The sequence below is a fragment of the Aedes albopictus genome, chromosome 1 (genome assembly GCF_035046485.1).
Source record: "Aedes albopictus strain Foshan chromosome 1, AalbF5, whole genome shotgun sequence".
NCBI classification, from domain to species: domain Eukaryota; kingdom Metazoa; phylum Arthropoda; class Insecta; order Diptera; family Culicidae; genus Aedes; species Aedes albopictus.
The window spans coordinates 133,411,647-133,427,599 of record NC_085136.1 but is presented as its reverse complement, the minus strand read 5'-3'; the positions used below and the strand labels follow the sequence as shown (position 1 = coordinate 133,427,599).

The 15,953-nt window shown below is 39.9% G+C and overlaps 1 protein-coding gene across 20 annotated transcripts in view; it reads right to left on the bottom strand.

The window, feature by feature from the left end:
* LOC109422898 (disintegrin and metalloproteinase domain-containing protein unc-71) overlaps positions 1-15,953 on the bottom strand; it is a 1,549,374-nt gene that overhangs the window by 1,274,714 nt on the left and 258,707 nt on the right. The window lies entirely within an intron of this gene.

The following is a 15,953-nucleotide window of genomic DNA, read 5'->3' as shown; positions in this document are numbered from 1 at the left end:
AATGCGTTTTCGCCATTGGCGTTTTTCAATTGACACCGATTTGGTTCGTCGTTGATGTTTCCTTTTTGTGCTGTGATTGTGAAGAGTGTAATCCTGTCTAGTTTGGGTAGTGGCTACGGCTAGGAAACCTCAGATCAATTTTCAGCGTAAGAAGCGTGCGTAGCCCAAGTGGCTCTACTTTAAAAAGTTCATTTTCGTAGGGTAACTTCTGTATTGGTTACCCTTGTAAACCCAGTTTGCTTGTTTCATTATAAAAGAAGTGTCGTGCCTCGATCATGCTATATCTTGGAATAACGTTAACAGTACAGTATGCTTCAACATTTACTTATGGATGCCTTCAAGCAAGCTCTTGTATTCAGCATCTTTTCGCTGGTATTTGACAGTATTGCTACGATGATTACATCATCTGAAGTAGCTCAAACATTAATTTGAGATGCTTCAGTTGGATGGATTACTTAGGTAGTACAGTTCATGGATAACTTAACATAGAATTGCACCTAACCCAACTCATGAGTTGACTGATTGGCATGTGTCAGATGAGGAGTCTCCATTTGACCTTCTTTGCACTTTCGAGTGTTCATTCGCAAAATTTGCGTATTCAGGCGATCCTGCTCAACAAACTAGGGAACCTGTACTAATTGGTTGCGACCACATTTTATGGATAACTCGCTTCAATAGCTACTCCAAGAGAGTTTCATTGTGGTTTTGTACCTACAACGCCCTCCAATGTGGATAACTATTGCTTTAAAAGAAGCTTGTCCTCTGCGGTCTATGCGGACCGTAAGAAGTATTCCTGAATGGAACTCTGATCTGTTCAAGTTCAAAATACCTTCGGATAAACAATTCTTTTGTATAGTTAGGAATCTCTAGCTTCCGCTTGAGAATTATAGCTATATAATCGACTTAGTTGGCCCTAAAAAGCTCTGCTTACTTCAAATCTCCAGGTGCAAATGGGGGTTCGTCCTATTTTTCTCCAAAGGGATTTGAGTATTTCAAACATGTTTTGAACTCTTGTAGTTTGCTATTGGGTATTTTCATGGCTTGAAATTACTTTATTGATTTATCCCAAAAGAGTGCGTGCGTTGTATAAAGAAGGAATGAGTTCCAGATTCATCTGGTTACCTCGTTCTTTCTGAAATGCTAGAAACGCATTGACGATTATCAAATCTGTGATGTTCGTCTGGCTGACATGCCCTTTCATGTGAACATGCTTCCAAATTTGGGATGTCCATAGTGACTCTTTTACACAAAGTTGTATACGTTTTCAAGAAAGTGCTCGCTCAAACGTAGTTTTTGCTTGGGTGATTTCTTGAATATTGAAGATGCTTTCGATGACGTGCCTTTCAATGTCATATTGAAAGAGGCACGACGTCACAAGCTACCTCCAATGAGCTATTGGCTCTCTTTACGCTTATGCGTTTTACAATGTCCTTTTCAGGGCACTGATTAAACCCGTTGTGGTATGGGCTATGAGCTCTCATTGCGCTTATGCGTTCATTCCCTCTTCTAGGGCACCCCTTCCTATTTTATCACCTTTCCCTTTCCTAATCCCATTCCATCCCTTGTCCCATTCCCTCAGGTAAATGATGAAATAGGCTTATATGTATGGCGATGGCACAAATGTCCCAAATGAAGGACAACGTGCCTCTGGAGCCGGCCTTCTGATACCTGATACCTGATAATGCTGCATACTACCGTTACACACTACTTCATGCTACAACCGATACATGAATGATGTTTGCCTTGAATACAGCATATGTCACGAAGCTCCAAGTCTACAATGGTTCAGAAAACTGTGAAGGAGTCTTGCGGGTCACTCCAGAACCGGAAGTGTAAGAATGAGAGAACATTGATTTTCGGAGCAGGTTTCAAGGGCGTTTCGGGTGTCTGGGAGTGTGTTCGAAGGTATTGCATTTAGACGAGTTTTGGAGACGTTACAGGGTCGTTTCCGGTGGTTTCGGAGGGTCTCAGGTGCGTTAAATAATGCCTGAACGGGTTTCATGGAATTTTTGGTGGCGTTCAAAGAAGTTTCAGAGTATTTTCAGGGGGTTCCGGAGGCATTACAGGAACGTTTTCGGAAGTTTCGGAGGATTGCAGGTGCGTTACATAGAACCTTTTGGTGTTTTAGGGGGACTTCAGAGGCATTTTATAATAATTCAGAGCATTTTTTACGGGTTCCGGTGGGCTTCCATGGTGTCCGAAGAGAGCTTCCAGACGTTACAGAGACGTCTTCGGGGATTTCTGAGGGTCTTATGGGCGTTACAAGGGGTCCGAAAGGGGTTCAGAGTGTTTTGGGTGGTATTTTACAAAGTTTTAGAGGATTTTCAGCGAGTTGAAAAGGCGTTTTAAGGGCGTTTTTGGAGGATTAGAATGGTCTCAAGTACGTTATTGGTCCAAGGGGATTTCAGCAGGTTTGCGGTGGCGTTTCGGGAAGATTTAGAAGATTTTCAGTGGATTTTGGAGGTTTCGGAGGATCTCATGTGCGATTTCAGGGAATTTCAGCATATTCAGTGAATTTATTGACGAGTTCCGGAGGGTCTCAGGGCCTTTACAGTGGGTTGAGGGGTGCCCACAGTTTTTGAAAATACATTTTCTATCACTACTCTCGGGTGAGCATCAGGAAGATTTTAGAGGTGTCTTGAAACGTTTCATAAACGAAGGTGGTTACAGAAGGGTTACAAGGCGTTTCAGACTGACTAAGCTTGTAGATCCGATGACCTTCATTCAGGGGAGCATTTGGAGATTTTTAAACAAAAATTGAAATCACCTCTTGACACTGCTTCTAGATGAGTGCCGTCATTTGTTATGCATACCAGAAAATTTCTTTCCTGATAATTGCATGCCGGTGTTTCTTGCTGTGTTGGGATTTGTGGTTGTCTTTTTATTCTTCAACCACTTAACCTAATTAACAGCTCTTTTATCCTGTGGGGCACTGCGTGAGCGATTCCGATTGGAAGCTGTTCTTACACTTTGTACAGCACCCACATGTATCGTATTAGAATTATACTATATCGAACTGGTTGCCGTTGCGCTACTTTCACTTTCTACCCTTTCATGGTAGAATTATGAGCACGAGGATGTTGATGTGTGGCTGTTGGTTGTTCCTTTTCCGGTCCGATTGGGGGTCCATTATGAGTTGCCGTTCGCCGATGTCCAAGTATTCGGATCCATTTGAGCCATTGGCTCAGAAGAGAGTCAGATGTCAGCCGCTCTCGAGTGGAAGAGCAACTGACGACAAATTACAAGTGCCGGGGCTGGGATCGAACCCATGATCATCCACTTATGAAGTGAACATGTAGCCACTACACCACGGGCCCCGGCTTGTTGTTGTCTTATCGTTGGTATATTTTATCGTTTCGATAAAACGAACGCGAACCAAAGTGGAAGCGAAGAGTCTGTATGCAACCGACTGGACTGATTTTGCACAGCTCTGAAAATATCAAAAACCGGAATACGACCTAGAATTCAATCGCATGAGCAAAACATCGGAACAGAAAGAATTTGGCATTTTAAATGTGCAGCTTAATACGAGGGTGGCAAAGAAAACTCATTGCAAAACTTTTTAACGAAGCACGAATTCTTTATGTCGACTAACCTACTTCCGCAGCTAACAACTTCGCGCTTTTTTTTTCCTTTGCTTGACGTGATGTAATAACCGTGAGCGAGAAGTTTTCGAATAGCATTCTTCGGGTTTGCTCTTCCGGAAGGAGTATTTTTTTTTTGGGATTGGTCCTCACTTGTGTGGATCCAACAGTTTCGGGGGAGTCTTATGATTATTGATTGCTTCAATTGAATATGGTTGTATGGGTAATCAATTCCAATTAGCAAATATGCGCTAAATCTTTATCATACATGAAAATCTTTTTTGTTTGCATTGATAAACAAAAAATGCAGGTGTTACTGGAAAAACTTTAATGTAAAACAATTTTAGGCATTTATTTTATCTCAACGAAACAAGTTACCCATCGGACGATACAGGAATTCTCAGCAGCTTCATATCTTAATTTGTATTCGCCCAATTTCTTCGGTTCGCTAATTACTTCTGTTGTACTGTGGCACGATATTGCTCCATTATTTTCCCACCCTTTTCAGTAGCAACTTCTCTCTGAATTACCTCGGAAAAGAAAAAGAAAGCATATCCTTCACCCTTGAAAGCACCGATAGTAGCTTCTTTATGGAGACATAAAACGGATCGTAATCCGTTTGACATAGAACAGACGACGACACGTATCAAACCCAGCCGATATGAAAACTCTAGACCCGGAAAACTCCGGCGAAGCACGGTAAACCCAGAAAAACCGAAAACCCGTCTCAATTGGCGTAATAAGCTGTTCGTTTTTGACGATATTGTTGCCTGCCGTGCCGTGCTGCTAGCTCAATATACACCCAAAGAGTCTAATCTTATCATTTGCCAATTAAACCAGAAAAAGCTTCTACACAAGTCCCTCGTGAGTCCCCAAATCACCTCTCAGCCCTTCCCCCACAAGCAGCAGCGACTACGATGACGACGTCGACAACGACGATGCTTGGGAAATGGAGTCATTGCCCGAGCAGAAGGGAATAGCAGCAGCATAATAAAATGTGTTATTTTGGAAAAATAACTGAGTAACGGAAAGTGTTATTTTCATGTTATTTACATAACATATCCTGTTATAAACTTGTCTGTCATAAGCGGCAAAATAACAAAAATTATAACAAAAAAATGTTCCTGGAAGACCTGTTCAATAACATGTTTTGTTAGTTTCAAAAACAACTTAATAACAGCGAATTTTCAGAATATTTCAATAACAAATTTTGATATGATTAAGTTATTGATAACAATCTGAAAACAAAATTTGCTTTTTTTCTGTTGCGGATAGGAACTCCTTCAAAGTCCCATATGAATTCAATGGGATACGCAACAATATGATCTATTGTTAAATGTTTCATTCATAATTGGGGCGCTATTGTTGTCGCAAGCGATTTATTTATCGAAAACAGAGAGAAACAATAGTTTTCGTTTATTTTCCAAACAACTTAAGATGAAAAACTACCGACGTTTTGAAGCCCTTTATTAGGTGGTTCATTGTTCATAAGATTAATTTACATTATTACCTCATTGATTGACACATTTAATCAAATGAATCTAAGTGGGCTCGATGCAATGAAATCAATAAAAATAAAATGTCTTAAAATAATCAATGGAGTTTTTCTTCTTGATGACTTATTTTTTTACATTTTTGACGAAAATGTTTTGTTCGTCCTTGAATTCCACCAGTTGATCCAAAATGTTTCATAAAATGGCTAAATGCTTATAAAACAAAAGGCTGATAAGTTGGCTCTGTCACAGTTAAAACGTAATGCCAGAGGAACTGATGACAAAATAATATTTTCTGTTACAGTTCCTCACGGAATGCTGTGAACAACGGAAATCTCGAATGGTGTAGTTTTGATTGCAAAGCTAGTTATGTTTTAATATTAATGATCAAATATTTGTACAGTCTCAATGACACAATTATAACTGAACTTGTGCTACAACAAAACATGTTATTGAAATGTAATTCAAAGAAAATATACCAAGAGCACGATCATAACAAAATAAGACTGCCCAACAGAACATGTTATGGAACGGTGATGATTTAATAAGTTAATAATAACAAACCGAGATATAAAAACAGGTTTTGTGACTCCGTTGTTATTATTTTGATATTTTCCTCTGCTCGGGTGTCGTCGGCAGGAGGAACGTTTTAGTAGCAGTGGGTGTATGCAGAAGAATGGGTCGGAAGGCATCCACAAAGCACAAACGAGTGTACCGCACATCCTACCTGTCAGCAAAAATTAATATGCTTAATTTGATTAGATTTCCTATGCCTCCGACCAAAGCCTTGCCGGGAAGCTGCTGCGGGCTTAAAGACGCACGCACGTGGATGGCAGCGAGGCTTATCGCATTTTTATTTTATTGGGTTGACATTTCTATTCAACAGACATCGGTAGACAGTGGTAGCAGCAGCAGAACGAACATCTTCATCCAAGAGTGGCTTCTCCGGTCTTCTTTATTAGCCGATAACTTCGGGCTAGATGAGGCGCGCACGCACATCTGTGAACCGGCGGTGGCGGTGGCGGCCTATCTGCAGCCGGTGAACGTGGTCTTACAACAGTGATAGTTCCGGTGATTACCGAATCGCCTCATCTAGAAAATGACAGCGACAATAAATGGCTGCGAACGATAACGGCGGTGGTGGCACCAGAAGTGCCAACAGAAAGGCTTAATCAAGGTTTTATGAGACATTGGACCACCGACAATATAGCGAACCGTAAACTAGGTGCTCAAATCGTGCTTGAGAGTTCGCTGAAACGTAATTTCCAGTGTCTACGCTGGAATTATATAACTTAATTAACGTAAACACACCAATGACAAACCTTACTTTTTTTAATCCGTAGTTTGTCAGATCGATCTCCACGATTGTTTTTTTTTTGTTCCTATCACCATTCGTTTGGCAATAGTCAGGTCCAAGTGCAAACATTTCATCTCGTGGACATCTGTTTATGGTTACATGAAGTCATATAGTGCCATTGCCATATAGAAAAGGCCAATTTCTTCACAATTTCAATCACCTTCAGGATCTTAGTTCACCGTAGAGTGAACTCATAGGCCGTTTCACTCTTTGAGTATGGCCCAGCTCTTATGTCCGTAGAAGACACTGGAAAACCTGGAAGAGCCGCCAATCACAGTTTTGATCCTCACAAGTTTCTCCCTCATACTTGCACGAGCTAATCGATGACAAAGATAGCCAGTTAAGAGTTGTGTGTTTAACTAGTAATGAGTCAGGGCACTGTTGTCCTTCTGACTTCAGCTAGATTGAGGAGGTACGAGCGTCTCCCGAGCAGAAGGGAATAACAACAGCATAAGGAGCTGTGCTATTTGAGTAAAATAACTGAATAATAGAATCGATGATTTTTAAGTTATTAAAATAACATATTATGTTATAAACTTGTCTGACATAAGCGACAAAATAACAAATATCATAACAAAAAAATGTTCTTGGAAACCATTTTAATAACTTGTTTTGTTAGTTTCAATAACAACTTAAAAACAGTGAATTTGGAAAATATTTCAATAACAAACTTAGATATTAATATGTTATTGATAATAACTGGAAAGCAAAATTTGTTATGGTATCAAAATCGTAACTAAGTAAATGATGATACTTATTATATAAAAGTATGCACTTTGTCTCACAAACCCACCAATAACATGAGTAACAATACTTTAAATCACGGTTTCCCATCCTTTGTTACGTGACCCCCCAACTGCTTGCAGGCACGCTGAGATTGTTTTACGAAAAGCGGGATGACAACAGACTGGGGGGGTCACGAAAGCCAAGGTTGGGAAGCGTTGCTCTAAATGATCGAAAAATACTATATTCATATTCAGAATCAGAATGAATAAATCATTCTAAAAGAATGTAAAAAAAACTTCCAGAAATTTCCCTGAGAGTTCTTCCACGAAATCATTCACAGATTTTCAAAGACTCCTCTAGAAATTCCTCCAGAATTATGAACAGACTCCCTTCAAGGATTTCTTCAGAATTTCCCGTGATTATTTGTCCCGAATTTCATCTTGAGATGTCTCTGAAAATTTCTTTGAGAATTTATCCAGGAGTTTTTTTCGAAGAATTCTGCAGGAGTTTTTCAAAAGATTTTGCCAAGAATTCTAAAAATTGCGTAGAAGAATTACTTTTGGAATTTCTGTGAAGATTGCGCCAGGAGTTCTTTTGGCCTATCTTGCTCACTTCAGGCTCACGACGTGTTCCCTTGTCGGAGCTACCACAGAGAAACAAACGTAACACTTAGAACAAATTTCGTTAAAAAACATCGTCACGAAAACCTCAGTCAGTTTTTACGTGTCCGTGTAATTTGAATTCGGCTGACCGATTTGTGAATTAGTAAAAGATTGTGCAGAAGTGTAACCAATATTGAATTTGTAATAAAAACTATGCACAGCAGAGCGGAAGAGCTTTATGAGTGCTTTCGTGAAATTGGGAACTGTGGATCGCAATACTTACGGTTCTGCAAGACCTGTTCTTCTTCTTGGAAGAGTAAATAAAAATCGTTCAGGATAAATAACTACTTTCCGTGAAGTGTAGTGATAAAAAAAAATGCAGTGCAATCGTTCTTTCTGTAAAGAACCACTTATCGGAAGAGGCACAGCTTCATAGCAAAAAGCCACAGTGCCACCCCAGTAACAACTGCAATTGGCAGCATTCAGCGATCTCCGGAGCGTCATCAATCTCACAGAACGTTCGAAGTTGATGAGGAAGGGTGCGATATATCGTAGTTCATTTTATTCTTACTTGGATGAAAGCATGCCGGAAATGGATAGAAATCGAGGCGTGGATACAATCGTCCGACGAAATGAAACTTGGTGAGATCTGTCTGATTTATTCTTTGTACACTATATTGTTCTATAATCTATGACCATATATATTTGGAATATGTCATAATCGTAAAACTAATTAATATTGTTAAAATGGGCCGTCATTGAGAGGTCATGGGATCATCACGTTTCAGTTTATTTTCAGCGAACGAGTAATGGCACTTAAGCCTAGGCATTAGGGCCAGGGCACGGAGTAAATGCCTGTGTTCCATCCCAGGAAGGACCAAGGGGTGGCATTAACCTTCTTAGCATCGTCACCCCCACCGATTTTCATCGTATTTTGCTCTTCCATAAACTGAGCGGTTGGTACGAGATGTCCCCACTCATTGTCTTAATTGCTGAATTAAAAACGCTGCACAGTTGGCCTGGCCGCTTTAATGCTTGTAATGCATCTATGATGTACTGCAATCATTAATATTGACAAGAAAAATGATGGAAGTAGTCGATTCTATCATTTTCCAGGATTCTTTCAATGAATGGCTGTGTATGTGTAGACTAGACTAGACTAGACTAGACTAGACTAGATTGCGCCAGGAGTTCTTTTGAAGACTTGTCCAGGGTATCGAAAGGTTCCTCCAGAACTTCGAAGTTTTCCAAAAATGGAAGAAAACAAAAAGACAGGTAATTATTATCGAATTGCTTTGATTTGAAAATTTGTTACTGTTGTGCTATTGTTGATAAGTTAATCAATAGTACATCAATAACAAAACTTGTAGTTCAGCAAAATATGTTACTAAAATATACCTTAGTGAATGTACATCAATAGCTTGATTACAACAAAATGAGATTGTATAACAAAATTTGTTATTGAAAAGCTATGCCTTGATAATTAAACAATAACAAAACAAGATATTAAAACAGGTTATATGATTTTGTAGTTATTAATTTGATATTTCCCACTGCTCGGGCTGTTCCCCAAGAAGATGCGCCTTGAACAGCACCTGTTCTGGCATCCAGCGACTGAGTATGACATACTGTATTGTTTCAGTTATACCTCAAGAGGCACCCCCTTCAGCACCATGTGGTCAGCGCGTGCCTGTTAAGATAGCTTGATGAAACCTTTAATCACCAAGAAATGCTAAAGTAGCGCTAACTAATGGATTCAACAACTTCAACAGGTCCAGCAACGGTTGTAAAGTTGAATGAACTTGCACGTGTCAGCTTCATGACTCGCAGACTGCAGAATTTCGTCGAGAATATTTCAGTTATGCAGGAGATACGCTAACCCAAAACAAGAGAACGTGACTTTCGAGTGGATCCCATTGCCAACACTTCATTCAAGTACCACATCCACTACAGCGACGGTGATGTGGCAGAACGTGAAGTGGGCTTCATAGTGATCGGGAAGCAGATGAAGCGTGTTATTCGGTGGAAGCCGATAAGCGACCGAATCTGTGTATTGCGAATGAGGGACAAATTCTTCAACAACAACTGTTGCCGCTGGCCGCACTACCCGCGGTTACTACAACAATCAACAAGCGTCAACGGATGACAGAAGACAATGCATAGGCGAGGAATACAAAACAAACATAGAACTTCAACCTAACGTGAATGAGTAAATACGTTTCGACTTGTTTTCTAAAATGTTAGCTTATATCTACTACTAAATTTGATATTCTAGCTTAACCTACTTGATAAATGTAAAAGCCCAATTGAAATTACCTAAATGAAATGTAAAACTAGTGTGTAATAATCTGATTCATTGTAGCAAGATCATGTTGCGCCGGGATGATGATCACATCGTCATGTCAAGTGAGAGCACCGAAAAGTGTAAGTCATCGAAATTTATGAATTGTATGAACAATAAATTCGAACTCTTTTGCAGTTAAAAAGCTGCACCGAACCGTAAATGTACTGTGTGTTTTATGTGTTGCTAACAGCCCGGTCCTGGCCGGAATTCTCACTCTGATCCCCGCCAACAACAACCTTATAAGCATTTATGCGCCAACGAACGATGAGCCCGATGGCAAGAAGGATGAATTCTCTAAGAGCCTTCACAAAGCATAGGGGGAATGCCCAAAACCAACTGTCAAAATAGTCATCGTAGAAGCAAATGCGGGCTGCAAAACGGTGAATCGATAAAAAGAGCGTTCAACATAGCTCTGGTCCTCACAAGTTCCTACCTCATGCTGCCACGGGTCAAGCGATGACAAAGACCGCCAGCTAAGAGTTGTGTGCTTAGCTGGTAGTGCAGCCTGGGCACTGTTGTCCTTCTGACTTCAGCTAGATTGAGGAGGTACGTCTCGAGCGTCTGTTCACCAAAAAGGTGCGGCTCAAACAGCGTCTGTTCTGGCATCCAGCGGCTGAGTAAGAAACGCTGCACCACGCCCAGCTAAATCCAAGGTGGTAGCCCCATCAGTGTGGTCGTCCTAGTGTTGGTTGGGACGTTAAACAGAACTGGCACGATGGCTCTCCGGCGAGACAGGAGTGTTGGCGTAGGCCCAATAAGCCACCCGTAAAAATCCCCATTGCGAATAGCATAGAAGAAAATACGACTCGATACAATCGGCAAAGACCCACGCGACGAAATAAGGACTACGATTGGAAACTTGGAACATGGAATTGCAAGTCACTAGGTTTCGCAGGATGTGATAGGATAATCTACGACGAACTACATCCCTGCAACTTCGACATCGTGGCGCTGCAGGAACTTTGGGGGCGTCCATAAATGTCGTAGCTTTTTTGAAGCGATTTTTGATACCCCCCTCCCCCCTCGTAGCATTTCGTCACAAATTTAGATACCCCCCTCTATAAATGACGTAGCTTGTTAAACACCCCCCCCCCTCAACAAAATTTTCATGTAAAAAAAAACTCGAACTTAGTTCTGATTTCAGAATATTATGAAAAAAAATAATAGCAAGAAAACATTGCCGACTGCCAGGTTCAGATCGCCGTTCTGCTTGATGCCGAAGAACCAGAAATTGATGCTTCCAATATACCATAGAAGCTCTTCCGGAGATATTAGTTTGCTCACTAATAAATCTATTAAGAATATCAAATTGGTTTCATTTGAATAAAATTCACCAAGACATTCGATGGACCCTGCAGGAGTTTCTTCTAAAGTTCTTACAGCAGTTCATTTTGGAATTCCTCGAGAAGTTTCTTTTGATATTCCCATTTTTGAGAATGTCTCCCTTTTTCATTCCTCCAGCATTTCCTTCTGGGATTTCTCCATGAATTTTCTTTGGGATTCCATTAGAGAATTCCTCCTTATTGTATTCCTTCAGGGGTTTCTTCAAAGATCCCTTCAATAGTTCATTCCGGAGTTCCTTCATAGATTCTCTCAAAAGCTCCTTCTAGGATTATTCCAGGAGTTTTTTTTCTAAGGTTTTTCCTTAAGTTTATCTATGGTTTCCTTCAGGAGTTTTTTCAAGGTTTGCTTCTCCTCTCTTCCTCCAGCAGTTTATTTGGACATCTTTACAGAGATTTTACCCGGAATTTCTTTTGAGATTCCGTCAGAACTTCTTTCTGTGTTTCCTAAAGAAGTTCCTTTCGAAATTCCTCCAGGAGTTCCTTCTTGGTTTCTTTCAGGAATTCACTCAGATATTCATTCCAAGACCTCGGCAGGTAACCCCTCCGACATTCTTTCAAAACCCTTTCAGGAGTTGCTTCGGGGATTCCTCCAGGTGTTGTTTTTCGGATTCCGTCAGGAACTCTTTCCTGGATTCTTCTGGGATTCCTCGAGGACTTCCTTCTATGATTTATCCAGGATGTTTTTTTTTTCGGGACTCCTCCAATAACTTTTTCCGGCATCCCTCCTTTCACTTCATCCAGGATATCTTAGAATTCTGCGAGGTATCCCTTTACGGATTCCTCCCATAGTTGCTTCTGGAATTCCTCCAGGATTTTCTTTCTTAGATTTTATCAGGAGTTAAGACAATCTTCCGTGATTCCCCAAAAGTTATTTCCAGGATTCCTTCAGGAATTCTTCTCGGGGTTCTTTCATTTTTTTCTTTTGTGCTTTCTTCAGAAATTAAACCAGGAGTTTCTTTTGACAATCAACAAATATTTCCTTCTAAGATTATTCCAGAAGTTTATTCAAGATTTCTCCGAAAGCTTCATCTAGAATTGCTCCAGGTACTCCTCACGGAATATCTTCTAAAATTTCTCTATTTCCTTTCAAGATTGTTGCAGGAGTTCTTTCTTAAATTCTTCTGGAAGTTCCTTCAGGGTTTCCTTCTAAAGTTCCTCCAGATCCTTTTGGAATGTTTTCAGAAGTTTTTTTTTTCTGGGATTCCCAGTAGGAATTCCTGTGGGAGTGTTATAATTCCCCTGTTGGGGAAACCTATAAAGAACACAATGAGAAATTCCTTACAAAATTGCTAGAGGAGCTCTTTAAGAAACTATTGGATGAATTCTTCGAGGAAGTCCTGTAGAAACTATAAACTATGTATAAGGAATTCCTGGAATAATGCCGTAATGCCAAAAACTTAGAAAAAAATCCTTTGCAACCTTAGCGGGGTGCAGTGCCCTATAGCAAGCAGAAAACTATTGGTCTAGTGAAGCATTTAAGCGAAATTGATTTTTGTCTGCAAACACAATTATTTATGCAGGATTTTAAAACCACTTTCTCAGATACAGTTGTTGCGTCCGATAGCTGCATGCCTTATGAAATGAAGCCGGCATTTATTTTTTGTTTATTCATTATTTATTATTTACATTACTGTGAATGGAAAACAATCATGCAATATATGTTTTTTAGTTACTGGATAATGATACTTAATGCAAGTAAAAATTTTATTAATTACACAGCGCAATATTTTTTTGTCTCAAGACCAAACTTATGTGTCTCCGAAGGATTTTGGGCCGCTGAATCCGAATCCGGGCTCAGATTCGCTCTAACACGTCACAATTTTGAGCTATACCTCAATTTATAGGGCAAAATATGCGATTTTGGGCTTTTTTGACTGCAAGCCATTAAGCAAGGAAATATATTTTATGCAATTCACTATCATAATTTAAATTTTATACAACTCATTTGAGTGTTATAATGGCCAATTTTTCCGCACTGATTCATTATGCAACTGAAATGAGTTGCATAATGAAAAATAGTTGCATAATGTTCATTATGCAACTCATTTGAGTTGCATTATGAACATTATGCAACTCAAATGAGTTGTATAATGAAAAAATCATTGCATAAAATTTTGTATGGAACTCGTTGCAAAACTCGATTTTTTCAGCACTCTTCGTATTTATCCAACTCGGCCAGCCTCGTTGGATAAATGTACGACTCGTGCTGAAAAAATCAACTTTTTGCAACTCGTGACATAAATAACTATTTTAAGCAATCAAAAGGTTAATTGGTCAATCAACATCTAAACTAACGACTCATGCAAAATATTTCGTTTTTCCTAAAGCTGTGAAAAATAAGTGCAAGAGGCATTGCAGGACTTCAAGGCAAGAAAAGTTTGTAAAACGGATTAGAGAAGTTTCAGTTGCGTTTAAGTGGGGTAGTGGTAAAGTAAACTCATTTCATAATGCATGCCAGACCTAGGGTATGCAGGGCGATCTGTAACCATTTTACAGAAAAAATTAGATATAATTCGTTAAATTACGACCTCTGATAAAAAGTGCACATATTTTCGATGATATTTCACATTATGTTGATATTATTAACCAAATCTGAAATACCTAGGTTTTTGTTGTCCTCTCGGAACAACCATTGAGTTGCAGTTCAATCGCGATGCATTTTTAAGAATCTCCAGTTCAATTTTCAAGAACTAGGAACTTAATTTATACCGCTCTCAGGGAGCTAAATATAAATCTGTTTGCTAAGGTCTGTTTTCAACCCACACAACAAGCATTCAACAGAATCTGCGTTTAATACCTACCCCATTCCCAACTTCTAAAAACGCGCGCGTCTGAAAAAAAATGTAAGCAAAGACAATTTTTACACAATTTGTGCGGAAAACTTCGAACTCCTTCCAGGACGCATAAAGTTCAGTCGACCTACAACGAGAGCTCACGTTTCCTTTGGATGGGAAAATTGTGTTTGTATTTTGTTGTATGTAGGGTAGGTACCCGCAGGAGTGGGTGTGAGTTCAAAAAGCAAAATAAAATAAAAACGCTGTCGAGCATCATTGCTTTCTTTTTGTTTCCGCAATGACTGCATGCCACCTTCTTCGGGCGGCGGCGTCGCCACCACAGAATATGACTTGGGGCCATCGATTTACACTGTGGGGGAGGTGGAATGATGAGAGGGCACGCGAGAAAAGAAATAAAACCGGAAATGCCGGTCACAAACAAGATGACTTTCATAAATTTTACAATTCATTTTTTTTTTGTTTTGTTTTGAAGGCTGTGTGCGTTTGTGGAATGAAGAAAGTTGTCCTGTACCTACCATAGTGTTGGGAAGAAAGTGCAAGAGGTACAGAAGTGATGTCATTCGTAAGATTCAGGTGTGGGTTGGTGGCGGTGATCCGCGGAACAGTGACTGGTGGCTTTTATTGCTCGTTAACTTCTTGCCCATACGAGGGGGCACTACCAGGAGAAGTTTTACTCTCGGATTGAATGGGAAATTGAAATGAATTTTTGATTAGATGTCGTGGGGCTTTGTGCAACTGAGTAGCTGAGTTTTTTTTTTATTCGATGAAGGACTGGCTGCACGCAGTTTAGGTGAATGTTAATACTACTTGCTTATTTGAATGATAATCGTTTCTGTTGGTTTTGATAGGTCATAGCTCAAGATTTGAGCTAAACATATCAATTCATAACATTCAACAAAAAAAAAAATAAAAGCACTCAACGTCCACGGTGACTGGAATTGAATGGCCCAAAACAAGGCCCATTGTAGAAAAATCTTCATTCGGCGTAGATGGAACGGAGTGAGTTGTAGCCCAACTAGTAACAAGAAAATAATGAATCTTTTATACTAATATCCTCTTGTCATCACTAAAATTGAAGTTTTACTCAAAAAATAATTGATATTCAGTTACTGAATAGTAAAATATTTGTGAATTTGATTAAAACTGTTATATACAGTAATATTATTGAAGACTTTGTTCTTCTTAAAGTAAGAAATATGTAGCACAAAGGAAACATTTCGCTCTAGCACGTTCCTGCCATAGAGCCGGAGCATTGCTTCACTTCATTTGCACTTCATACCTTTCATTTAAGAGAGCAACCAGGTACTCAGCTTGCTAGCATTGTCTGCATTCTTATTTTTTGCAGCATCAGAAGCAGTCGCATGGTTCCACCTCGGTAAAATGAATCGAAATATTTGCAAAATAAAATTCTTCCTCGAGACCACAGGTGATGGCCAGAGCCCGATGAAAGTGGTCGGAGTTTCTTGTTTGCTACTAGACACATTTTACAGCCCAGGCCATCCTTAGCACAATAGAGACAAGTGGCTTCGTGTAATAGGAAAGGACGGCCGGCTGAGCCCCAGCCAATAGTAGGTTGTAAGAAAGAAGAATGCAACTCGTCCCCCCTTAGTAGATTCCGCACACCGGAACGGAACGGAGCACAGTACAGAGAACCACCGGTGAATGCTATGCAGCTGTCAGAGTTTGCATCAGTCGCTTCTTACGCTGTA